This window comes from Canis lupus, chromosome X (assembly GCF_048164855.1).
Source record: "Canis lupus baileyi chromosome X, mCanLup2.hap1, whole genome shotgun sequence".
Lineage (NCBI taxonomy): Eukaryota > Metazoa > Chordata > Mammalia > Carnivora > Canidae > Canis > Canis lupus.
The window spans coordinates 115359367-115386612 of record NC_132876.1 but is presented as its reverse complement, the minus strand read 5'-3'; the positions used below and the strand labels follow the sequence as shown (position 1 = coordinate 115386612).

At 45.1% G+C, this 27246-nt stretch overlaps 1 protein-coding gene across 9 annotated transcripts in view; it reads left to right on the top strand.

The window, feature by feature from the left end:
* The window catches only part of EGFL6 (EGF like domain multiple 6), a 256008-nt gene that overhangs the window by 12376 nt on the left and 216386 nt on the right, over positions 1-27246 (top strand). For all 9 annotated transcript variants that reach the window (XM_072818136.1, XM_072818134.1, XM_072818128.1 and 6 more), the window contains exon 3: positions 16451-16550. The gene's annotated coding sequence lies outside the window, so the exon portion shown is untranslated. The remainder of the gene's footprint in view (positions 1-16450; positions 16551-27246) is intronic.

The following is a 27246-nucleotide window of genomic DNA, read 5'->3' as shown; positions in this document are numbered from 1 at the left end:
ACCAAGCCAAGTAAAAATGTCCTATCACCTTACCTCGCCCTCCTCTTGCAAATGGAGAAGGTAGAGAACAAAGAGAGCAGAAATTGACCTCCAGTAGCAGGTGGCATCCACCAACTACAAAGCCTAGCTCAGGGGAGAAGGGGGACAAGGAATCCTACTTTAAAAAAAAAAAAAAAAATCCCCATGCTCAATGATGGCAAAAGAAAAAAAAATTTCTCAAGGCAGAGACAATTTCATCATTGACTTGTCACTTCGGAATCTCATGCTATGCCCAGAAGACACTCAATGTTTGTTGAACACCTTACAAAGTCAGCTTGACTTGGCTCATCTTCATTTCAATCTGCCTCCTCCGCAAGGAGCAGAAGGAAACTCTAGCCCCTGAAGGACCGAGGTCCTCTCCAGGTGGTCATGGGCTGGGCCATATAATTCAAGCTGAAACTGCCCGAGCAGCTCCCCGAGGCCCCAGATGGTTGGGTCAGTCCCATCTTATCCTATAAAATAGCTCCAGAAGCCATGGGCCTCTCTTTTAGAGTCTTCAGCTCGGATGACTACCCACTCAGATGGTTTCCTTGGCTCTTCCTCTGTTTCATTTGAGTCTCTCTCTTGCTATAGCTCCACCTTTATCCCTCCTTCCCCTTAAGAACTTTCTTTAACCTTCTTCTGTTTCTTTTGTCCCTGTTACATCTCCTCCACTCTTACTTAGTCTCTTTGCTTATAGTTCCTGGTCCAGTCCATCTCCAAATCAATATTCATTCATTCATTCATTCATTCATTCATTCATTCAGTAGTTTATGTACCAAGTATTCAGCACCCACTATATGCTAATGAAAAGAAGAAAAGCAGGGGCACCTGAGTGGCTCAGTCTCTTAAATGTCTGCCATCGGCTCAGGTCATGATCTCAGGGTCCTGGGATTGAGCCCCACGTGTCTGGCTCCCTGCTCAGCAGGGAGCCTGCTGCTCCCTCTCCCTCTGCCCCTTCTCATGCTCGTGTTCTCTCTCTTGCTCGCTCACAATCTCTCTCTCAAATAAATAAATAAAATCTTTAAATTAAAAAAAGAGCAAAAGGCAGACCTGGTCCCTACTTTCATGGAATTTATGATTTCATGAGGGATTCAAGCCTTAATCAAATAAATATGTAAATAGGCATATGGTTGCAAACCTAAGAAGGCATATATATAACCAACGAAGCTGACCTAGACCCTCTGGGGCTAGGCTTGCTTGAGGAAATGCCATGTGTGCCGACCCATGAAGGGTAACTAGGCACTAGGGGAGGAGAAAGGGCAGGGGGTTCCAGGTGAAGGGAAGACTGTTTTCAAGGCCTTGCAACAGGCAGGAGAAAAGCATGAAAAAGGAACAGACCAGGGCAGCCCAGGTAGCTCAGCAGTTTAGCGCCGCCTTCAGCCCAGGGTGTAATCCTGGAGACCCGGGATCGATCCCGCTTCGGGCTCCCTGCATGGAGCCTGCTTCTCCCTCTGCCTGGGTCTCTGCCTCTTTCTCTCTCTCTGTGTCTCTCATGAACGAATAAATAAAATCTTTAAAAAAAAAAAAAAAAAGAACAGACCAATCAGTGTGGTAACAACCCAGACAGTGGGACAATGAGGAAATAGGGGCCAGACGCCACTGGGTCTTATCATCCTGGTAAGAATTAACACAAATGAGAAATGTCAAATGCACCACAGAAGAGAGTACAACTGTAACACACATATTATTACTGAGCAGCACTACTCACTTCAAAAGGGAGAATTACTCGAGAACAGAAATGCATTTTATGTATGTTTTCTGTGTAATTACGACAGATTCGCTTCCCTCCTGGTGCGAAGGGGTATTCTAGAAAATTATTGTCTAACTTGCTCTGAGAGTATTCTGGTTAGCTCTGGTGTGTTTGAAACACTCAGTGGAAAAAGGTTTAAAACCCACTCACCACCCCCTGTAAGTCAAATTGAGCTGAGCAGACTGTAAAATTACAGGCCCTAGCAAAACAGAGGCTCCATTCTAATTGCCTATTGATCAAAGAAGAGAAAGAGAATAAAAATAAGTGAGTTATTAGCATCTTTGCTAAAATAGTTTCTTTTCCTGATTGGAAGGTAATTATAACAAGATGAGGCATGAGCATTTTATATATGTAGCATGACTGTGGTGTGGTTTAGTGAAAATTGTAGCTGGAAGATGAACAAACCCACATTCCCTGGTGACTTGGCTCTGGACTGGTGATGATCAAGCTTTGAAATGCAATCCTTCCCCTTATAAAGACGTGTGGGGAGGAAATTCTGGCTGAAACATTGATCGCATTAAAGAATATTTGAATTTCGGAGTCTGCTAATTCTCTGTGCTGCTGGGGGTTAACATTTGGTGTTAGAGGCTGTTTTATTTATGGCAACATCTAGCTCGGCAAAGTGTGCCCCTAGATCTTGCAAGTGGAGAACAAAGCTGTTCTGATTAATAAAGTGAAAGGGCAGGAAAAATCCTCATGGATTATATTGCCTTTAGGAAAATGTTTTTCTTCCTAAAAATGTATCTGAAGTAAATTGTCTACGGTAAACTTTGTTCCTCCTTGGGAGACATGTTTTGTTCAAGAACTATTTTTGCCTCATTCCAGCGGAGGGTGTCCAATGAATGCCAAAGTCCATCCATTCCAGATTGTTCTACTAAGGCCCTCTGCCCTCCTGTAGTGTTATTTAAACTGAGAAAGCCCAATTTGAGGAAACTACTGTAGATTAGCATATTTTATCTATGGTTACCCAGGTGCGAAATGGTGACAGATCATAGGATTAAACCAAAGCATACGGATCAGGGAGGGGATTACCTGGGAAGTAGAGCTGACTGAGATTCATGCAGTAAATAATTAAGGCTCTGAGGATGGAAGGAGAAGGTAATTCTCATCTAAAGGTTCAACTGGAGAAGGATTTGTTTCCAAACTCACATAGTTATTGGCAGTGTGTGGTTCCTGTGGGGTTGCTGGGCTGAGGGCCTCAGTTGCTTGTGGGCTCTTAGCTGGGGGCTGCCCTCAGCTCCTCACTGTGTGGTCCTCTCCATATGACAGCATGCAAGCTGGCAGCTTACTTCTTCAAAGCCAGCAAGGGAGAGTCTCCTAGCAAGGCACATTAAAATCTTCTGTAACATAGTCATTTACGTATAATCCCATACATCCTGTCACCCTTGCTGTATTCTATTGCATAGAAACAAGCCACATGTACCTACACTCAAGGGGAGAGGATTATATAAGAGTGTGACTACCCTGAGCTGGAGATCTTGAGGCCCACCCTAGAATCTGTCTGGCTCAGGTGGCAAGGTTTGAGAAGCAAAACCTTAAGCTGTTAGTATCTTAGCTGTAACAGTGTATCAGTCAAGAAACAGATTCAGTGCTGGTTCTATGTGCAGAGTACAAAAAGGCAGAAGTAAAGACTTTCCTTTCATGGGTCAAGACACAATCTATTTATAGGGGAACAGTTAACACTATGCCAACTTAAAAAAATAATAATTTTGTGTATCTGAATCCTTTTATTGAAAACATAAGAGCAACTGGAAAGGGTGCCTGGGTGTCTCAGTGGTTGAGCGTCAGCCTTTGGCTCAGGTTGTGATCCTGGGGTTTTGGGATCGGGTCCTGCATTGGGCTCTCCACATGAAGCCTGCTTCTCCCTCTGCCTGTGTCTCTGCCTCTCTCACTGTGTCTCTCATGAATAAATAAATAAAATCTAAAAAAAAAAAAAAAAAGAGCAGATGGAAAAGAAGGGCCTTGGCAATGCAAAAATGAGGGAAGCACAGAAGCTATAGGAAGGGTCTAGAATTGGTTGGAAAATGACTAAGAAAACAAAGAGAAGAGAGATACTCAGACTCATCTCCTCTCTGAAGATACAAGCATCCTGTTCCATCTCTAACTCTTAGATCCAATTCATCCCCTTGCCCAGATTTTGTCAGACTTCCATATTCTGATTCAGTGTTGTTCATCCATGTTGCGATGTTGCATGGTAGCTACTCACGTGGCCTCTGCTGCCCACTGCTTGACTCTGAACTCCCGTTCCATCCCTTATCAGTTGGGTAAGTATCCACACGCTGTGAATGCTACTGACTATAAAATAGGGTCATAAGAACACCTACTTCACAGAGCTGATGAAATAAGACAAGTTGCAACATGGAAAGTGCTTAGAACTGTGCCCAGACACAGTAAGTGCTTCATAAAGGAGAGCTACTGCTGTTGTTCTTTGAACCAGTATCGATTGGGTGTCTGTTATGGGTACAGTTAGACCACCTCTTTCATCAACCAATTTATCCTAGGACCACTTGCAGGTTTCATCATGTGTCTCCATATTTGACAACGCCATTGTGATGGCCTCGGTAATGTAACACTTGGCCGTCTCAAACATTTTCTCTTATTAAAAAAAAAAAAAAAACTGACTCAGTAGATCATAAAGTTCTATATTGATCGAAAATTACTGTAATTCATTGCAACAGCACTTAATGGATGTGGTTCAACCAATTTATTCCTCCCCTCCTTACATTCAAGGAGAAAAAGTCAGATCTCCAGTCCTTTGTCTGTCATTAAGAGGTAGTCAGCATCTTTAGAATGCCTGGCCTAGAATGAAAATCTCTCTCATCCACCCTGGTAGCTACCCTTTCTGCCTTCTGACAGTGAAATTCAAGTACGTGTTTATCCTTCATTATCTGCCTCCCTTAAATTGTCAAACTAGACTCATAATGGTTCCAGTATTTTAAAAACATTTAGTTATAGTAACCCCTAGGGCCTAAGAAGGCCTTGCAATCTGAGGATTGTCACTCCGTTTGGGGGGCATGCATCTCCGACACAGCACCTTGCTGCTCAATCTGGTAGCTCTCAACTATGCTCTTCACTATATTTCTGTCTTTGCTTTACAAAATCCCTCACCTACTGCATTTCTGCAAAGAGGAGTTTAAAGCAGTGCTTCTTGAACTTTATTTTTTTTTGTTTGTTGTTTTTTTTTTGTTTTGTTTTGCTTCTCGAACTTTAATGTGCACAGAGTCCCCTGGGGATCTTGCTACAGGGGATTCTGATCGGCTCCTCCAGATTCTGATTCAGTAGGTCTGAGGCGGCCCAAGATTCTGCATTTCTGACAAGCTCCCGGGTATCGCCCATTGCTGCAGGTCAAAGGACCACACTTTGAGTAGTAAGGATTTAAAGGACAGATGCCAAAACCGGCTACAAAACCAAACTGAAATGAGCCTCTTGAGAGATTCCAAACCATTCTCAACTGTGAAGTCTGTACTCAACGCTGAAATTCAACCCTGGCTGCTCTGTGAGTTGGCCTAACTGGAAGTGTCCTGTGGGTGATGGACCCTGAGAGAGTGTTGGCTTCATCTATAATCAGCCTTTTAAAGACAAAAGCTACTGTCGGGCCCAAGAGATTTCACCTCATATTTCTGGTTGTAGCAATTGGGTTTGGGTGGGGGGAGTAGGGGAGGGAGAAATTATATCGTCGATCTTCTGTTTATGCTCAGAAGAGAATATGCATCCTATCCCCCCAGCTCTGATCTTGAGGCTGTGTTTCCTGAGGGCATGTGTTTTTTCACCTTGTGCCAAGAGCAACAAATGACCACAGATGGGCCCAGAGATGGCTTTGATTGAGCTGTGGCCTTTCAGAGCCCATATAAAGTGGTTGAAAAAAAAGCCCTGTGAAATCAATGGGTTGAGCAATTTTGAAGCCAATTCCCGAAAATGGGAAAGAGATAATGACCGACATAGCCCGATCTCGATATGATTTGAGAAGAAAGGAGAACCCAGCAATCTCTTTGGATTTCCGTGCCACAAGCTTAGGTGCGTGTCCAAATCACTGGGAACTTTGAAACCACTGATGCTGGGGTCCTACCCCCCAGAGTCTGATATAACAGGCTAGGGTGGGCCCAGGTGGTTCTCTTGTGCAGCCAAGGCTGACAGTCACTGTTCTAGACCAGTGAGTCTCCAAACTGAGCATCCAGTTTACCTGGCAGCCTCTCTCTCTCTCTCTCTTTTTAAAGATTTTATCTATTCATGAGAGACACAGAGAGAGAAGCAGACACGGGCAGAGGGGGCTCCCCGTTGGGAGCCGGATGCGGGACCCGATCCCAGGACCCCTGGGATCACGACCTGAGCCGAGGGCAGATGCTCAACCACTGAGCCACCCAGGGTCCAAGTGGCGGATGTTGTGCCCGAGATTACGAATCCGAGAAACCACCGAGGAGCCGACACCGATGCAAGCGCACGAGGGTTTATTTACAAGCTCGAGCCTGGGTCCAAGTGCATCCGACACAGCGGAGCAGGGCCTTGGACCCCGAGACTAAGAGGCGTAGCAGCTTTATAGGGACCAGTGGCCCATGGGATGCGCAGAAAGTTGCAGTCATGTCAGTCCACACGCAGGTGGCCGGTTGAATTACATTTTACCCTAAAGTATCCATTTGAACTGGCCTATCACTGAGCCGATTTCCGATTAGGGTGTGCCCTGGGCTTGACACAAGGCGGGGGCAGCACAAAATGGAGTCAGTCCTGCTCTGCTTGTCCAGGGGTGGGGGATTTTTGTTAAATTTCCTGGGTCCCACAGCGGACTCTTGATTTCGGCTTAGGTCCTGAGCTCAGGGCCGTGGGGTTGAGCACCGCATCAGGCTCTGCACTGAGCGAGGTATCTGCTTCAGATTCTCTCCATCTCCTGGGGGTGCCTGGGATATTTGTTATTTGTTTAGGCCAGTGATTCTCAAAGTGTGGTCCCTGCCCCACAGCATCACCATCACGTGGAACTTGTTGGAAATGCAAATTTTCAGGCCCCACTTGAGATAAACTGTTCCAGAAACGCTGGAGGTGGAGCCCGGCAATCTGAGCAAGGGGATTTTGATACACGCTCAAGTTTGAGAACCGCTAGCATAGCACCCCGAGATTACAAAGCACATGCACTTCATTTAACCCGTAATCACAAGATGAAAACCTTAGCATCACTTTGTTCTCTGAGTTAATTCAGCACTAAGCTTCTGAACATATCAATTTATATGAAAATGTAAACAAATGGTACGACCTCCTAAAGGAATACTTTGGTTAATCCCAACAACCAGAGGTTGAAGGCAGGCACGAGTTAGAGCGGTGTCTCAAATGTTAGGGTAAGGACATCAAACGGAGGGGTCGTGAGGACACAGATTGCTGGGCTCTACCCAGAGTTCCTGATTCAGTAGCTCTGGGGTGGGGTCTGATGATTTGCACTTTTAACTCGGTCCCAGGTGCTGCTGCTGCTGCTCCTGGTCCAGGGACCACACTCTGAGAACTGAGGAGTTGAAGTATTATTACCTTTAGCCTTACATAAAAAATGGACTTTCTTTCAAGCTCTGAGCATCTGGGAAGAGGAGTACGCAGGGGTATGTGGTGGGTCTAATGAAGACTAGGCCTTTTTCATAAACCTTGGTCCCAGTGTGGGAGCAGAACAGAAAGGCTGAGGTGTTACTATGGGATTTGAAACTCCAGTTGCAAAATCCTCTGTTTCTTCTTACAGGTAACCAGATTCAAAATCAGAGCTAGCCGCGGGGGGCAAATTATTTTCCTCTCTGGGAAGCTGTAATTAGTGCTGACTTGACATTGCTCAGAAGCTCAAGCTGGCTCGAGTAGCTGTTGCAGATATAAAAACTGTGGAGCAGGAGAAGTTAAAAGGAACAGGCCTTGAGAGGCCTACAGCATCCTGGCAATGGGAATCCAAAGACACTTTGAAAGTAGAAAGCCAAAAGTTCACAGGAATGGAGAGGGACAGCAGATGGGTCCCACGAGGGGAGCCCTTCTGGAGCTCATGTGTTTCCTATTGTCTTCACTGCTCCCTATCCTGCGAACCTGCTGCTCTGGTATCCTTCGGTGTGGTTGACAAGTTTTCTCTGTGTCTCTCAGCTCGGCTTTCCTTTGTGTTCCCTTCATTCTCAGGTGTGCTCTTGGTGGCCACAAGAGTTCCTAGGTTGACGTCTTTGCAGCTCAGCGACCTCAACCCAAAAGAACTTCTCTTTCCCACTCATTGAAATCCGAGTCCAGGGATTGGCTCCGGTGGGATTGGCTCTGGTCTATGCCTTTCCCCAGATCATTCACTCCCGTGAATGGGATCTTCCGGGATTGCCCCTGGTTGCTCTGGATGGTGTCACCCTTACGCAAACCCCCTCAGGCTGGGAGTGGCAAGGGTATGGTCCCTAGAAGACAACCAGGGGAAGGGGAGCTAGGAGGTACCACCACAGGGGTCCACTTCAGCCTCTCTTCGTTGGGGAGTGGGGCACGACCACTTTCTTGAGAATCAGGAGCGGAGTGTCATATACTAGGCTTCATTTTTAGCATCCTCAGGTTGTGCAGAGGGTCTTGAATGGCAAAAGAATGAGAAAGAGCTTGAGCATTTCTGTTGCTAGTGGAGACCTAATGGCAAGGTTTTGGAACCACATGATGGTGTAACAGAGTAATGTATTTTGATGGAATTGATTGAATTTGTTTTATAAGGAAACTTGAGAAGCAGGGGAACCATTTAAGGGACTATTGAGACAGGACAGAAGTAGGGTGACATGAAAAGGGGCTTGGAAGCTGATGGGAGGAAATGCAGCTGGTAGGCAATGTCTTAACTCTAGGAAGTTGGAAGACCTGTTAGGGACAGATGTCAACTGCATGCATTCACTGCCCTGGGCTGGAGTTGATAGGCTGAGTGTTTAGATCTTCCTCGCGTGGCTGAGAGAGCCACCACTGAACCAGGTTCTGCTCCTCGGCCTGCCATGGGCACTGGTGCTCCCTGACACCCCCAAACTCCCATCCCCTCTTCCTGTTTCTTGGCCTGGGCTCAGTGTGGATCACTGATTTGTGCTTCTGTTACATTTCTGCCCTGCAGAGATGTTTACCTTATTTTGAGTATGGCTGTATGTTTTTTTTTTAATATTTTATTTATTTATTCATGAGAGACAGAGAGGCAGAGACACAGGCAGAGGGAGAAGCAGGCTCCATGCAGGGAGCCTGACATGGGACTTGATCTCGGGACTCCAGGATCATGCCCTGAGCCAAAGGCAGCGCTAAACCACTGAGCCCCCCGGGCTGCCTTGTTTTTTTTTTTTTTTAATATTTATTTATTTATTTATGATAGACACAGAGAGAGAGAGAGAGAGAGAGGCAGAGAGACACAGGAGGAGGGAGAAGCAGGCTCCATGCCGGGAGCCTGACGTGGGACTTGATCCCGGGACTCCAGGATCGCACCCTGGGCGAAAGGCAGGCACCAAACCACTGAGCCACCCAGGGATCCCCTGCCCTGTTTTTTAATATTAGTTTTGTCTTTCACTTGATGTGAAATGTTTGGAACTGAGTCTTCAAACTGTAAACCCAAAGGCTGCCCACTTGTTCCAGTTCTGGCTGCCCACTGTTGCCTGCACCTTTCAATAGTAAAGGGAAAAGTAAAAACAAACAAACAAACAAAAACAACTACAAACACCCCCCAAAAAAACCTCCACCCCCCCCAAAAAAAACCCAACAATTTACTTTATAAAAAATACAGTTGTACAACTTATTTTATACATATAAGTTTAAAGAATACTCTGGTTAGAACCAGAGCTGTAACAGGTGATGTTAAAGTAATTTTCAAAGTGTTCTTTATGAATTGTGAATAATTACGCCGACAGTGTAACAGGAGGACACAGAGAATTTGACTATAAATACGAAAACCTTATGCTTTTCATTAGTGGAGGAATGAAATCAGTGTAGGGCGTCCTGGGAGGGCAGGGACAGGTGCCAATCGATACCACCACTGAATTTGTTGGTTTTATCATCATTCAGGAGTGGGCCTCACTTTGTGATTTTCAGATGTCTGCTACAAGGGACAGAGTCCTAGATGTGCCGATAGTGCACAACTGTCGTCCTGTCGTCTTCCCATTAATGCCTTTGGCTTTTGCTGTCTGGTTCCACAAGATGCCTGCGTGGGTGAGCCTAAATGGAGGAGAAAACTGGATAGGTTATGTCGTGGGTGTACTTTTGCAAATGTGGTATTTCAGCAGCCTGGAGAATTACCAAGGCAAAAGAGATGATTCTGCAGGCAAATTTAATTACTTCTAAAGAACAAGCAATTCCAAATTCCAAGTCTCAGATGAGGTTCTTATCGACTTTCTCAGGTGTTTAAACAGGTTACTTTCCCTTGGAAATCTTAGCTTAGGGGAAAGAATTAGAGCTGATTTAGAGTTTCTCTCAGTGTTTTTTAAATTATAGAGGCACTAGAGGCTTACAAAAATTATTCAAAACAGTCGTTTAGAAATTATAAAATGCAAGCCTTCAGCTTGAGGAATTCATCCCTCATCTCACTTTCTAGGGTAGCTTGTTAAAAGAGCTTTCAGTCCATTTTCTGTGAATACATCTATATCTATAATTATATCTACAGCTGTGGCAGTGCTTCTCAACCGGATGTGATTTTGCCCCCCAGACACTTGACAATGTCTGGAGACGTTTTTGGTTGTCACAGGAGGGGAGGCACTACTGGTGTCTAGAGTGTGGAGGCCAGGGATGCTGCTGAATGGCTCACAATGCACAGGACGGCCCCTGCCACAGTGAATCATATGGCCCAAAATGTCAAGAGCGTCACCCTTGAGAAACGCTAATCTACAGGTTTTCTTTTTTCTTTTTTTAAGATTATTTATTTATTTATATATTTGTTTTAAGATTTATTTTATTTATTCATGAGAGACAGAGAGATAGAGAGAGAGAGAGACAGAGACACAGACAGAGGGAGAAGCAGGCTCCATGCAGGGAGCCCAATGTGGGACTCCATCCCGGGTCTCCAGGATCACACCCCGGGTGAAAGCGACACTAAACTGCTGAGCCACCGGGGCTGCCCTATTTATTTATTTATTCATGAGACAGAGAGAGAGAGAGAGGGGCAGAGACACAGGCAGAGGGAGAAGCAGGCTCCATGCAGGGAACCCGATGTGGGACTCAATCCCGGGTCTCCAGGATCACACCCTGAGCCAAAGGCAGACGCTCAACCGCTGTGCCACCCAGGCATCCCTACAGGTCTTCTTCATACAAAAAACTTGAGAGGAAGATGGTGGCAGACTAGGAGGACCCTAGGTTCGTCTCACCCCATGAACACAACTAGGTAACTACCAAATCATCCTAATGCCTCACAAATCGACCTGAAGACTGCCAGACCGAATCCACAACTACAGGTAGAGAAGAGGCCACATGGAAGAAGGTAGGAAGTATGGAGATGTGGTTTAGGGAGATATGGATCACAGGTGCTGCAGAAGGGAGGAAGACTTGGTTACAGAGAAGGGGGAGAGAGAGAGGAGCACACAGGGGAACCCACAAGGAGAACTTTTCTCCAAAGCCATTGGCTTGGAAAACAAGTGAGGCTTATAGCCTGGAGTTTTAAAGGTCAGCAGGCTTGGCTGGGTTAGAGCCCAGAGGGCACTGGGCTGCTCCTGGAGAGAAGACAGGCAACCCAGGGGCAGACAGCATGGAAACAGTGAGCCGAAGAACTCCTGGGGCACACAGGGAAGAGGAGAGATTATTTGCTGTTCTCAGAGCACATCCCTAGAGGCAGCATTCATGGAGATGGCTCTCCAGGGACAAAGGAGCTGGCTGGCGCCATTTCCCTCTCCTGACCCTCAGCATCAACACAGAGCCACCTGCAGGAAGCACTGTAGTGCAGAAACTGGCTGCCTAATTTACTTACACCAAGCCCCACCCCCTGCACTCTGGCAGAATTACCCTCTCAGTCAAATTTGCCTCAATCCCAGCATGGTGGGCCCCTCCCTGAGAAGACCAGCACAAACCCCTGCCCACACCATGTTTCCCAACTAGAGAGTCCTACAGGGTCCCAGGTCTGGTGGAGTTGGTGTCAGATCTCATTCCACACGCGTATTAGAGCACATCTATTTAAAACTCACCACATTCAAGCCAGGGACCAAACATTGCCCAAGTAGGCAAGGAGAACCTCTGCAGATGACTGCCTAAAGGATAGAGCAGCCAAAACACAACAGCAGAGCACACACAGTACACACCGGAGACACTTCCTGAAGTGCCAGGCCCTGGGCACTACATGACCTCTTCTTCATAAAGCCAGTACTTGCAGGAGCAGGAGGCATAACTGGTTTTTCCAACACAGAGAAAAAGGCATAGGCTTAGACAAAATGCCAAGATGGAGAATTTTATCCCAAATGAAAGAACAAGACAAGGCCATGGCCAGAGATCTAAGTGAAACAGATATAAGTAACATGCCTGATGGAGAATTCAAAGCAATGATCATAAGGATACTCACTGGGCTTGAGAAAAGAATAGAGGACCTTAGTGAGACCATTACCACAGAGATAAAATAGTTAAAGAATTAATCAGAGATGAAGAATGCAATAAATGAGATTGGAAGTAGACTTGATGCTTTGAACAGCAGGCCAGCAGAAGCAGAGGAATTAGTGATCTAGAAAACAAAAAATAATGGAAAATACTGAAGCTGAACAAAAGAGAGGAATTATGCAACACGAGAATAGACTTAGGAAATTCAGTGACTCTATCAAACGTAATGACATTCATATTATAGGAGTCCCAGAAGAAGAAGAGAGGAAAAAGGGGGCCGAAAATTTATTTCAAGAAATAATAGCAGAAAATTTCCGTAATCTGGGGGAAGGAAACAGGTATCTAGATTCAGGAGGCAAGTATAACTCCCATAAAAATCAACAAAAGGCGACTAACACCAAGACATATTGTAACTGAATTTGCAGAAGATAGCGATAAAGAAAAATTCTTAAAAGGAGCAGGACAAACAAAGTCTTTAGCTTACAAGGGAAAACCCATAAGGCTAGCTGGAGATTTCTTAACAGAAACTTGGCAAACCAGAGAGAGTGGCATGATCTCTTCAAAGTTCTGAATGGGAAAAATCTGCAGCCAAGCATACTCTATCCAATAAGGCTATCATTCAGAATAGAAGGGGAGATAAAGAGTTTCCCAGACAAAGAAAAACTAAGAGTTCATGACCACTAAACCAGCCTTGTGAGAAATATATTCTTTAAAGATTTTATTTATTTGTTTGAGAGTGAGAGTGGTGCATGAGAGCGGGGAGGGGCAGAGGGAAAAGGAGAAGGAGACTCCCTGCTGAGCAGGAAGCCTGACTCGAGGCTCAATCCCAGGACCCTGAGATCATGACTTGAGCTGAAGGCAGACACTTAACTGACTGAGCCACCCAGATGTCCCAGCCCTGCAAGAAATATTAAGGAGATTCTTGGAATGGAGGAGAAAGACCAAAAGTGACAAAGACAAAAGAGGATCAGAGGAAATTCCAGAAATAATGACAAAACGAGTAATAAAATGGCAATAAATATCTATCAATAACTACTCTGAATGTAAACAGACTTAATGCTCCAATCAAAAGACATAGGGTATCAGAATGTATAATAATAATAAAAAACCAAGACCCATCTATATGCTGCCTGTAAGAAACTCATTTTAGACCTAAAGACCTACAAGACCCATCTCTATGCTGCCTACAAGAGACTCATTTTATTTTATTTTTTTATTTTAATTTTTTTTGCAAATGAATAATTCTTTTATTTCAAATAGACTGTATTTCCCAGAGGAAGTTAAGTAAAAAAAAAAATTTGGAAGAGTTAAGAATATCATGAATAATAATTGTTAAATATAGTTTTACTTGTTTTTTTATACAGGCTTTAATTTTGAACTTTATTTTATTATTTTACTTTATTTTTTTATAAATTTATTTTTTATTGGTGTTCAATTTGCCAACATACAGAATAACACCCAGTGCTCATCCCGTCAAGTGCCCCCACCTCAGTGCCCGAAGAGACTCATTTTAGACCTGCAGATTGAAAGTGAGGAAGTGGAGAAACATTTACCACACAAATGGAGGTCAAAAGAAAGCCAAAAGAAAGCCAGAGTAGCGATATTGATGTTGGACAAACTATCGTTTAAAACAAAGACTAACAAGAGACAAAGAGGGGCATTATATATTCGTAAAGGAGACAATCCAACAAGAAGATACAACAAGTGTAAATATTTATACACCCAACATGGGAGCACCCAAATATTTAAAACAATGGAACTCGTTGATGATAACACAATAATAGTAGGGGACTTTAACACCCCACTCACAGCAATGGACAGACCGTCCAAGCAGAAAATCAATAAGGAAATCACGGCTTGAATGACACACTGGACCAGATGGACTTCATAGATAGATTCAGAACATTTCATCCCAACGTGGCAGAACACACATTCTTCTCAAGTGCACATGGAACATTCTCCAGAATAAAGCATAGACTGGGTGACCAACCAGGCCTCAACAAGCACAAAAAAGATTGAGGTCATACCATGCACCTTTTCTGGCCACAGTGCTGTGAACCTAGAAGTCAAACACAAGACAAAATTTGGAAAGACCATAAATCCGTGCAGGTTAAACAACACATTAGCAAACTATCAACAGGCTGGCTGGCCATACAGGAAAACTTTCAATAGGAATGATGGTTTCAGAAAATATCAATTCTGAGAATTACAGCACCATTATTTCTTACAAGCTCATATGGGGACTCTACCCACTAATGACTCCGAATTGTTTTCTTCTTCTTTTAAAAGTCTTTAAATCATTTTTAGAGCCGACAATGAAATATATTCCCAATTCCACTTAGTCGTTTCAGCACAGGAGCTCACCCTGGGGAGTCATCCAGGTTGTCCCTAGGCTGGGGAGATTCAGGACAACAGACTTTGGGTTTAGACGCCACAGCTGCTTGGATGAGTAGCCCCCAGACAATCTGGGCCAGGGTGCGACTGGAGACTGGGGGCTTCTGGCGAGTACTAAGCAGGATCTCAGACACAGTCAGCTTCTTCCTTCCTCCCTCCCTCCCTCCCTTGCAGAGAATAATACCTTAGAAAACTTTAAACTTCTTAGGAAACTAATTATAGACGAGAACGTGCAAGATGAGAAAATTTCAGCCTGCACCATTTTATATGGTAGAGAGCATAGGGAGCGAGATGGAGAAGAATCAAGTTTCAAGTCATTCAGGGGTATTTTGAAAATCTTGTTGTATAAATAATATGTTTCATAATAAACTTCTGTTTCAAAATATGTTAAATCATCAAGTAGCATTTTGTCACCAATAGACATTTATTAAGCACTTAGTATGGACCTGGCATTTGCCAGACACGATGTGTATTTATTCCAGAGAAGTAAACATGAAAATCCTTCCAGTGACCTTTATCAAATGCCATGATTCGTCACTCCACGTGAAGTCTCCACATATTCTTTATCCTGCATTTAATTTCATTCTCTGTCCTAGAAAACAGGTGTGTGGTTGGAGACAAAAACCAGAGCTTTGAGTCAGGCAAATCAGCTTGAATTCCAAATCCCACTATTAACTTGCACTAGGATGTGGCTGTAATATCTTGGGACAAAGACATTTGTCCTTTACCCCAAGATGATAATCACTCATGATACTTCCCGCCCAGCCCTCTGCTTCCTTCGCTCAGCTTCTAAGGAAATCAAAGGGAAAATAAATATATCTAACATCCAGTCACTTTCTACCACTTCTGCTGGGCCACCCTGGTCCCAGACATAGTCTTCTCGTTGGTCTGCCTTACTTCTGCCCTGGTGCCCCTGCAGCCTCCTCTCCATTGTGTAGGCAGAGTGATTTTCTTAGGAAGGAAGAAAGACCACGTCATACTTCTCAAAAGGCTCGCTACCCATGTCGCTTGGAGTCAATGCTACATCTTTGGCTGTCCCTTCCTCTGGCCTTTGCACCTGCCATTCCTTCTGCCTGACAGGCTTTCCCTCCCTAGGTGGTCAAGGCTCACTCTCTCAGCTCCACTATCACATCACTGAAAAGGCCTTCACCAACCAGCTTCCCCGAGCAACCCCTCCCCACCTCCGTGGTGCTCCCTACTACACTCCGTTCTCTAAAATTGTTTCTCTGTATCACCTCTAACTCATCCAGTACATGTTATCTATTTGTTTATCATTTTTTAATGATCTTATTTATTCTTCATGAGAGACACAGAGAAAGGCAGAGACATAGGCAGGGGGAGAAGCAGGTCCCTGTGGGGAGCCCGATGTGGGACTCGATCCCGGGTCTCCAGGATTACACCCTGGGCTGAAGGCGGCACTAAACCACTGAGCCACCTGGGCTGCCCAACAAGGAATATTTAAAAGATGAATGAGATGTTTGACATCTTTTTTTTAGTACTAAGGCTTCAAAATCTAGTGTGTATTTGCCACTTAGAGCACATCTCAATTTGGACATTTCAAGTGCTCAGTAGCCGCACAAGGCTGATGGCTACTGTTATGGACAATGTTTGTATCCCTGCCAAATTCCTATGTTGACATCCTACCCCCAGTGTGATGGCATCAGGAGGCAGTGCCTGTGAGAGGTGACTAGGATTACTTGAGGTCATGAGAGCAGAACCCTCATGAATGGTATCAGTGCCCTTAAACGAGTTACAAAAAAGCTTACTGCTGTCTGCTGTCTCCCATGTAAGGATGCAAGAAGACGGCCCAGGCTGTGAACCAGGAAACCAGCCCTCGGCGGACACCGAATCTGCCGGCGCCTTGATCTTGGACTTTCCAGCGTCCAGAACCGTGAGAAATGCATGTTTATTGCTTAAGCCTCTCAGTATTTTGTCGCGGCAGCCCCAACTAAGACAGCTACCGAATGGGACAGGGCAGATCTAGGCTTTCTCCTTAAAATGTCTCGGTGGCCCATGTTAATAATATTACTGCTGACGTATCCAGTCAACTGAAACAATTTCTGAGTGTCTACAATGTCTCGGGAGCTGTTCTAGGCCCTAGGACACAGCAGTGGGAGAAGTAGACAAACTTGGCCTTCCCGTCCAGAATTGACGTTCCGGCCTTGAACGCAGTACACAGTAGCAGGTGTATAACAAAGGAGAATAACGGCTGCCGCCATGGAGAGGGGTGACAGGGAGATCCTGGGGTGGGGTAGGGTTGCAGTCTTTCAAAGATCATTCTGGAAGGCTTCGCTGAGCCAGTGGTGCCTGAGGGAGGTGGGGGAGAAAGGCATGGGGGCGTCCAGGGAGAGGGGGCTCCAGGTGCAGGAAAGAGCAAGGGTGGAGGCTACTTTTGGAGTGTCCGGGGACGTGCAAGAAGGCCGCTGTACCCGGAGCGGGGATGCAAAGGACGGCGCAGTAGGAAATGATGTTGGGGAGGGGAACAGAGCGTCCTCACAACTTAGTAGGACTTGGCTTCCTGCCATGCCCCGAGTGAGAAAGGGAGCCTTACAAGTGTTTTTGTTTTGTTTTGTTTAAGATTGTGTTTATTTATTTAGAGAGCATGGACAGAGGGAGAGAATCTTAAGCAGCCCTGCTAAGCGTGGAGGCCAATGCAGGGCTCGATCTCAGAACCCTGAGATGAGGGGCTGAGCGGAGATCAAGGGCGGTCACTTAACCAACTGAGCCACCCGGGCGCCCCCTTGCAAGCGTTTTAAATGGACAGTTAATAAGACCTACATTTTACCAGCACATTCTGACTGAGCCCATACATTCACTGCAAGTCCTGGCATTGTTTTTCCCTAGAACGCACTGCTGAGGGGCGCCTGGGTGGCTCAGGGGTTGAGCGTCTGCCTTCAGCCCAGGGCGTGATCCCGGGGTCCCAGGATCGAGTCCCACATCGGGCTCCCTGCACGGAGCCTGCTTCTCCCTCTGCCTGTGTCTCTGCCTCTCTCTCTGTGTCTCTCATGAATAAATCAATGAAATCTTTAAAAACAAACGAGAGAATGCACTGCTGAAATGTGGTTGAGCTCTTCAAAGGTGGCCCTTCCCCGGTCACCTGCTCTGCAAGTCTGTCTTTGCCCGTTTGGCTGCATAGAGGGACAGAAGGAGTATATGTTCAGCTTTCAGGAAGGTCACCGTGTAGGATGAAAAAGATCAGTTTCTGGGCAATGTCTTCCATCAGGCGGACATCCCATGGAAATAAGACACACCTCCCGAGAGCGCATTCCATTTGTGAGATTAAAACATCTCCTAGCTGAAATGAGGTCTGCCTGTGAGACGTGGCGACCAGGAGACATGGCCTCTAGACCCCTGTGGCCCAGGACCAGCAGCGCCAACCCCTGCTGCAGAATCTCCGGCCCCGACCTAGGCGTGCTGGGTCACAATCTCAATTTAACAAGGTCTCCAGGTGAGTTGTGCACACGGCCAAGTTTGAAAAGTGCCCCTCTTGACCTTTCAATTCTGAGTCCTCTCTGAATTTCTCCATAATAATGATATTTTAATGGCTTAAAATAGCGATAAGCATTTACTATTTTTCATGATTATAAAGATTGACTGGACTCCATTGGGTGATTCTTCTGCTCCTCATGGGCTCGCCTGGGGCTGTGGCTCATCTGGAAGCTTGACTGGGCTGGAGCGGCCATGATGGCTCATGCCCATGGCTGGCGGCGGCCTGGGGAACATTCTGTCCCAGGTTCTGTCAGCTGAGGATACAGCCGTCCTGGGGTCAGACTGGGCTGGAACGCCCAACGTGGCTCCCTCTCACGGCGGAGAGTTGGTGCTGGCTGCCGACTGGGAGCTCAGCTGGGATGTCACCTGGGGATCCTCAGTCCAATGTGGAATCTCCATGTGGCTTGTCTTTCTTTCTTTTTTTTTTTTTTTTTCAATTTATTTACTCATGAGAGACACACACACAGAGAGAGAGAGAGGCAGAGACACAGGCAGAGGGAGAAGCAGGCTCCACACAGGGAGCCCAACGTGGGACTCGATCCTGGGTCCCCAGGATCATGCCCAGGGCTGAAGGTGGCGCTAAACCGCTGAGTCACCTGGGCTGCCTGTGGCTTATCTTTCTTAGAGCATAGCAGCTTGATTCCAAAAGGGAGCTTTCCCAGGGACGAAGCTGTAGATCTCCTCCGGCCCACCTCTGGAAGTCACTCAGTAAGACTTCGCTGCATTCTATTGGTCAAAGCAACAAGGCCAAACTAGATTCAGGGGGAGGGGAAAAGACTCCATCTCTTGATGGGAGGAGTGGCAAGGAATTTACAGCCTTCTTTAATCCGTCCCCCGATAATAACTGACGTCTCATGAGCAATCGTCATACGTTATCCAATATTATTCAATTCATCAATTTTATTTTTTTTTGAAGAGAAAGATTATTTTTTAAAGATTTATTTATTTATCAATTCACCAATTTTAAAATGCATCTTTCTCTTTCTTTCTTTCTTTCTTTCTTTCTTTCTTTCTTTCTTTCTTTCTTTCTCTTTCATTTTATAGGTCTACAAAATGTTGTTAAGTTAGTACAAAAAGGTCCTGTGGACCCTTACCTGGTTTTCTCCAGTGGTTAGACTGCACATAATTTTAGTATAATATTGAAACTAAGAAACTGACACTGGTACAGTATGTGGTGTGTGGTTCCATGTCATTTTAAAAGTGCACAAGTGAAAAATAAATAATATTTTAAAAATTTAAAAAGTAAATAAAAGTGCACAAGTGAGGGGCACCTGGGTGGCTCAGTGGGTTAAGGAACTGCCTTTGGCTCAGGTCATGATCCGGAGGTCCTGGAATCGAGCCCTGTGTCAGGCTCCCCGCTGAGCCTGCTCTTCCCTCTCCTCCCTGCTCGTGTTCTCTCTCACTATCTCTGTCGCTATCTCTGTGTCTTTCTCTCTCAAATAAATAAAATCTTAAAAAGTGCACAAGTGACAGTTGTCAGGTGGTTGCCATGCAAGTACTAGTGCCACATTTCATCAGCTTTTTTTTTCTTTAAAGATTTTATTTATTTACTCATGAGAGACACAGAAAGAGAGGCAGGGACACAGGCAGAGGGAGAAGCAGGCTCCCTGCAGGGACCCCGATGCGGGACTCGATCCCGGGACCCAGGGTCACAGCCTGGGCCCAAGGCAGGTGCTCCACCAGTGAGCCACCCAGGCGTCCCAACATTTCACCAGTTTTAAAAGGCATGTCCTCTCATGTTTCAATTCTCTGAAATGAAAATGTGCCTTACAATCAAACACACCTGACAATTAGAAGCATCATTTTTCTTTTCCTAGTAGTATATAAAATGGTATAATAGCTTAGGTTCCACGAAATATTGTATCGGCCCACTTTCCAGATGAAGGAACTGAGGCACAGAGAGATTAAGAAATCTGCCCAAGGTCACATGGTGAGTCGGGTTGTTGATGGGAGCACAGGGTCAGAATTCAAGCCCAGGCACTCTGACCCTAGAAACAATATGCTCATTTTTACTCTCTTGGGAGGAAATTATAACGTGATTACACCTAGCATCTTATATCTTGAGCATGGCATTGGTGAGGTTTAGTGAAAAATATGTACAGGGACAAACCCCTCCTCTCTGGGTCCAGATCCTGCGTGCTTACCCCACCCTACGTTCCTCACCACAGAGCTAACATTCCTGCCTTCTGTGGGTATACCTTTCCTGATCACAAAGCTATATGAATTTGGAAGGTTAAAGGAGCAACAAGCTCAGGAGCTATTTAATGCTGAGCTTAAAGCAACAGCACGCTGCACGTCTATTGGCTGCTCTCTGAGCAACAGACTGCTACATCCGTGGAGTTCTAGTGCAAGGACACCTTTTTCCTTGGTGGGACACATCCAACCCTCCGTTTAATCAAATCTCTGTGGAGATTAGAAATTGAACGGGGAAAAATGAAATTAAGAACATGGAAAGGAGGTGATCCGTTTGAATTTCATATATGTGATGAAAATAGTGCAAATTCTGGAGACAGGTAGACCACCTATGGGTTGAAAAAAATAATTTTTTTTAAATTGTAAAGCTGTTTCAACCACATCTTACAGATGATACCCCCCCTTTTTTTGCACCACTAGAATGCAAAAGAGAGAGAGAGAGAGAGAGAGAAAGTTATTCATTGGTAGGTTGGAGCTAAATATAATGTTTACTACATAAGCCACCACCAAGAAAAGAGGAAATTAGTTTAACCAGATGGGATATATACAAAACTAATTACAGATCACAAGTTTAAACTTTGCTTCCCAGGCAGCTCTTTGAAATCCTAATCTCTAACTTGGGGCTAACAACCAAAAAACACAGCTGGCCATTTAAGAAAGCTGGGATTGGATGCCAGTTTGCCTTGTGTTCTAAATTCAACGCACAACAGGCCTACCTGCTTTAAAACCTACTCACTCTTCCTTTCATCATGCTTTCTTTGATACGAGCTATTTTGTGGGTCAAGAAAATACAGCAAAATCCAGAACAATTTAGGTCTGTTGAGAGGGTAAAGGCAATTATCTAGACCAACTGGGAAACTGTCGTTTCAACTAATCATTTCTGTATAATCGGTTAAATCTCATCCAGGCTTGTGTGGTCACAGAATACAGTGGAGGCAAGAAAGAACGGCTTTATCAACTTTGCCAAATAAAAAGGGGCCCAAAACACAGTAATTTGCTTGGAGTCAAGGTCCGGTTTGTTGAACCTGAACTAGAGAAGGTGGCAGAGAACTTGATTTTTATAAAATCAATTTTTATAAAGTAATCTTTGAAGTGACTTTTGATATCAAAAGTCAAATAGATAACATTTTATCTAACACTTAACTCAAAGCCACATCATCTCATTGAATTCCTCCTACCATAACCCCCTGAGGTAAATACCATCATTCCCATTTTACGGGTGAGAAAACTCTATCTTAGAAAGGTTAAGTAATTTGTCCAAGTCTGCACACTAATAAAAGGCAGGTCAGACTCCAAACCATTCTATCATTTGTGCCTCATTATATATGCATTTCTGTTGTAAGCATATAAACATGAATTTCAAAACCTATCAGGCCCCAGTAATTTGGAGTAAGGGGCTGTGGGCCTGTATTTTATTAAGATTTCCGTTTATAGTTCTAGCATTTCAGGAATTAGATTTCAGTGACATGGAAAATCTAGCCAGGAGGTAATTGGGTCCATTTTCTGCCCCAGGGTCACGGAACTGTGGTGTTTTGTAGCAGTTGCCTAGTTGGGGTTAACCACATAAAGGTGGTCCTCACCCACATAGACCTGAATTTTTTTTGTTTTTTTAATTTTAGAAAGAATAGAGTTCATTATTAAGTCCCTCAGCAGGGTCTCGGGTAGCATCCCATAATTAAACACATTAATATTCATGCAGTGAAATATATAAATATTCACCCTAAATGGGAAAAAGACTATAAATAGCTACCAGATGATTGAAGCCAAATTCTGCTAATAAATCACTAATGAAAAAGAACTTGGACTTTTCAAAGCACTTAGGTCATGGGATTGTGCATAAAGAGTTGTAGACCTATGTATTAAATACTTCTTTATCATTAGAAATCGAATTCTGAGGGATTCCAGTCACTGCTTCCAGAAAGTTCTCTCTTTTCTAAAACTATGTAGCACACTGGGCTTTCCCAGTGTGTGCAGTTCAGCTACCTGCCACCCTCTGTGAGAACATGAGAGCTCAAGATGGATGGGCTGTATGAGATCTACTTGTTATCTTTCTGAAGTTTACCCCCAATAAAACCTATTCCATCCTTATACCTTCTGGTGCCAGTGGTCATATACCCTCCACACAAAAGCAGAGAACCACTCGACTAGAAGGAACCTTCAAGTTCATCTAGTCTAATTCCAGGTCATGGCAGCTCCCAGCATGCCCCTGATGGTCCCTCCTTCCTGGTATCAACATCGTATTAGAGGTCCCTCTGACTGACAGGATATAAAAAAAGTCAAGATACGCCACTTCAGAGATTAGGTTGTAAAAGGTCTTGCAGTGGGGCACCTGGGCGGCTCAGTCCGTTATGTCTGCCTTCAGCTCAGGTCATGATCCTGGGGCCCTAGGCTTGAGCCCCAAGTCGGGCTCCTCCCTCAGTGGGAAGCCTGCTTCCCCCTCTCCCTCTGCCCCCTCCTCATGCGCTCTCTCTCTCTGTCTCAAATAAATTAATAAAATCTTTAAAGAAAAGATATTGCAGTTTTCATCTCCCTCCCTCCTTCTCCCTGTCCCTCCCTTCCTCATCACTAGCTCTGGGGAAAGCCTGTCTTCCTAATTCTATCCCAGTGGCCATGTCATGAGAACATTTAAGCTGTCTTATGGAGGGTTCGTGTGGCGAGGAACCCAGACCTCCTGCCAACAGCGGTGTGAGTGCGCCGTCTTGGAAGCACATCCTCCAGCCACAGTCAAGTCTTCAGATGATTGCCGCCCTGGGTGACATCTTGGCTGCAGCTTGATGAGAGGCCCTGAACTGGAACCATTCATCTAAGCTGCTTCCAATTCCTGATCCGTGGGAACTCTGAGCTAATGAATGTTTTTTGTTTTAAGCCACTAAATTCTGACAGTATTTTGTTATGCAACAATACGTAACTAACACATTCCCCCATTTGACAGAAGAAGAGGTTGAGCCCTAGAGACATGAGTAGAAGCTCCAGGACTCCCCTAGTCCCGTGACTCCAAGGGCCACCCTAGCTCATTCTGCTTACGTGGAATGGGCAGGATGACTCTAATTTTTCATGATCTTGGGTGCTATTTCCCAGAATCTTCTGTTTTCTCACAAAGAAACTAGAAGCCCCTGGAAAATCTGGCCAATCACTCAGTTGTGAAAAGGAAAGTTTGGCACAGATGTCCTGGTTCTGGAGGGAGCCTGCCCACTTGCTGAATTTCCCAAAATAACCTGCTTTTGTGGGTTTGTTTTTTTCAGGAGAGAATTTTTGTTTTTTCCTGTAAGGATGAAGCTTTCTAGAATGCGGTTGTTAAGTCAGGGAAAATGAGAAAGTATCCAGCCCCTTTCCTGTCCTTGGTGTCAAAGAGCACCTTCTTAATAAACTGTCCACCGTCTCACAGGTTTTAGGTCCGTGTTGGCTCTGGCCTGGCCTGTGAGCCGGCGGCAGACAATAGAAGTGCAGCTGGCCCCCTGGTCATGTTACTGGATGAGTGATTGCACTCCCTGCTCTGATGCCGAGTATCCTCCCACCAGCTGCAGTTTACATACAGGACGTGCTTCCTGTCTGAAGCCCCTGTCTGCCTCTCATATCGCCATAAGCCATATGCTTGTGTGTTTTAAGTGCAGATGGAGACATTAGTCACGTAATGCATCATATGGGAAAATTCAGAGGCTGGCTATTTTATTTCAATACAAGAATTAATTTCTACCGTCGGTAACTCGTAGAAAAACCGAGAAATGTCAGTCGGAATTGTAGGTGGAATATCTACCCCTGCTTAATTTTACTAGGTTCTTTCTCTTAAGGTTACAATGTGGCATGACATGTGCAGAAATTCTAGAGCGACACATAAGCCCAGTGTGGTAGATTTATGGCAGTGAAGGCCCCACCTCTTCACCCCTTCATGCATCCTCACTCTCTGGCCTGTGACTTCGCAGTGTTTTCCTTAACAGGCAGTACCTATCCCCCATCCCTTGAATCTAGGCTGGCCTTGTCACTTGCTTTGTTCCAATAGAATGTGATAGAAGTGACTGGCAGTTCTAAGCCTTGACCTCAAGAGGTCTTAGAGCTTCCCTTTTCCTTTCTTAGAAGCTTGCATCTATCACGTGAATGTGTCCGGACTAGCCAGCGATCGGCCAGCCAGCCAACTCCCAGACATATGAGAAAGCCCAGCCAAGAGCAGCAGAGCTAGCATCTTGACCCCCATCTGACCACAAATGCATGCATAAGCTCAGCAAAAATAAAGAACCACCCAGTCATCCTGTAGACTCATGAGCAATAAATGGTCGGTTTTTAAGCCACCGAGTTTTGGGATATTTTGTTATGCGGTATTATTTGTGGTAATAGATACCTGGTATGCAAAGGCCAGGGGTGTTTTGGTATTGTGTGGATGCTCAGACCCCAGGCCAGAGGCAGGCGATGAGAGGTTTCCAGGGAGTGAGCTCTGCATGTCCCGTCTCCGGGTTATGAGCCTGACTGATGGTCTGAGGTCCCAGTAAGAGACAGGGCCATAGGTACTACCCAGCAGTGTGCACACTTCCAAGTCACTGTCCTGTTTGCAGCACAGGGGTTGAGTGTCCGTCTTCCAGAGTCCAGTCCCAGTGATTCAACATTTCTAGGGTAAAGACCTCCTACCCTCAGCTAGGGGTCTAACTGCATCTTATAGAGATGTTTAACAAAGCCACCAACTTTCAGCTACATCTGCCTTCTGTTTCCAGAGGTACCTGGTTCTACCAGTTACTGAACATTTGTGGAAGAGGGGGAGTTCTTGTTTTGTTTGTTTTTAAAGATTTTATTTATTTATTCATAAGAGACACACAGAGAAAGACAGAGACTCAGGCAGAGGGAGAAGCAGGCTCCCTGCGGGGGCCCGATGCGGGACTCAATCCTGGGACCCCGGGATCACGACCTGAGCCCAAGGCAGACGCTCAACCACTGAGCCAGAGCCACCCAGGCATCCCTTGTTTTTTTGTTTTTAAGATTTTATCTATTTATTTGACATAAAGGAGGAGAGAGAGAGCGAGCCCCGGGATCATGACCTGAGCCCAAGGCAGATGCTCAACCACTGAGCCAGAGCCACCCAGGCATCCCTTGTTTTTTCGGTTTTTGTTTTTAAGATTTTTATCTACTTATTTGACATAAAAGAGGAGAGAGAGAGAGAGAGAGAGCGAGCGAGCACAAGCAGGCAGAGAAGAAGGCAGAGAGAGGGAGAAGCAGACTCCGCGCTGAGCAGGGAGCCCAATGAGAGACTCCATCCCAGGACCCCAGGATTGTGACCTGAGCCAATGGCAGACGCTCAACTGCTGAGCCACCCAGGTGCCCCAGGAGTTCTTGTTTTGACTTGGGTTGGTTTTCAGCTTTCCCTACCTCCAGCTTAGGGCTCCCTGGTCAGATGAGGCAAAAACCTTAAGACAGAGCAAACTCTCAGGCTTCCTTCCTGGAAAGGACTGGGCATCTGTGCAAGGCAAGGGATGGGTGAAGCTGGGCCCTGGTGTCTCGAGTTCATGAGCAAGAATGACCCAGGGCAAAAAGAGGATTGATTAAAACAATGTAAGGGGAAATAGCAATGGAAGAGATCCTAAGAGTCTTTAGATTAGCTTCAGCAGCATCTTTAGTGACTAGCGAGAAAAAAATACTAAATTGAAACTTATGGGCAGCCCCAGTGGCCCAGCGGTTTAGCGCCGCCTGCAGCCCAGGGCGTGATCCTGGAGACCCTGGATCGAGTCCCACGTCGGACTCTGCATGAAGCCTGCTTCTCTCTCTGCCTGTGTCTCTGCCTCTCTCTCTCTCTGTATTTCTATGAATAAATAAATAAAATCTTTAAAAAAAATAAAAATAAATTGAAACTTATAAACGAGGACCTGCTTTGATGAAATCTCTCAACCGTTTATAGCTCCTGTCTTCCTAACTCTATCCCAGTGGCCTACAATTCACTTACACCCTGAAACTATCGATGTGTATTTCAGTCTGAGTTTTTCCAAAAGTTGTTTTCATATCTTTGGTCAAGGTTAGATTCCATGTGGGAGCTATTATATACTTAATATTTTTGTAAGTATTGTCTGTGCTTTTCTGAGTTTTTCTTCAAAATTATTTCCTGGGTACTTTCCCCAAAATCAACAAAAGAAACAAAAAACAAGGATAAATGGTCATGGTCACTGCAAAATACAAACAATTCCATAACTCCCTTCCTCTCATCATTCTTCCCCCATACTTGTTTTTCCCTTAGATCTGGTTCTTCAAAGAATCATTTTTTAAAAGATTTTATTTATTTATTCATGAGAGACACACAGGGAGAGGAAGAGACATAGGCAGAGGGAGAAGCAGGCTCCATGCAGGGAGCCTGATGCAGGACTCGATCTCAGGACCCAGGATCGTGACCTGAGGCAAAGGCAGACGCTCAACCACTGAGCCAACCAGGTGCCCCTGTCCTTGTAAATCCTAACCTTATTTTGGAATGTAGACTACTGCACCATGTATTTAGTACTTTTTTTTGTTGAGGTAGAATTGATATACATTATATTAGTTTCAGATGTACAACGTAATGATTGATATTTGTAAACATTGCAGAATGATTACCACAGTAAGTCTGTTAACATCTATCACCACATGTTGTGATGAGAACCTTTAAGATCTACGCTCTTAACGACATTAAAATACGTAATACAGTATTATTAACTACAGTCACCGTGAAATTATGTCTGCACAGTACACCCCCATGGCTTCATTATTTCGTAATCGGAGGTTTGTAACTTTTGGCCACCTTCAGCCAGTTTGCCCACCTCCTAACCGCCACCTCTCACCACCAGCAGTCCGTTGTCTGTATCTATGAACCCGGTTTTAGACTCCACATATGAGTGAGATCATATGGTATTCATCTTCCTTTCTGACTTATTTCACTTAGCATAATATCCTTTAGGTCCATC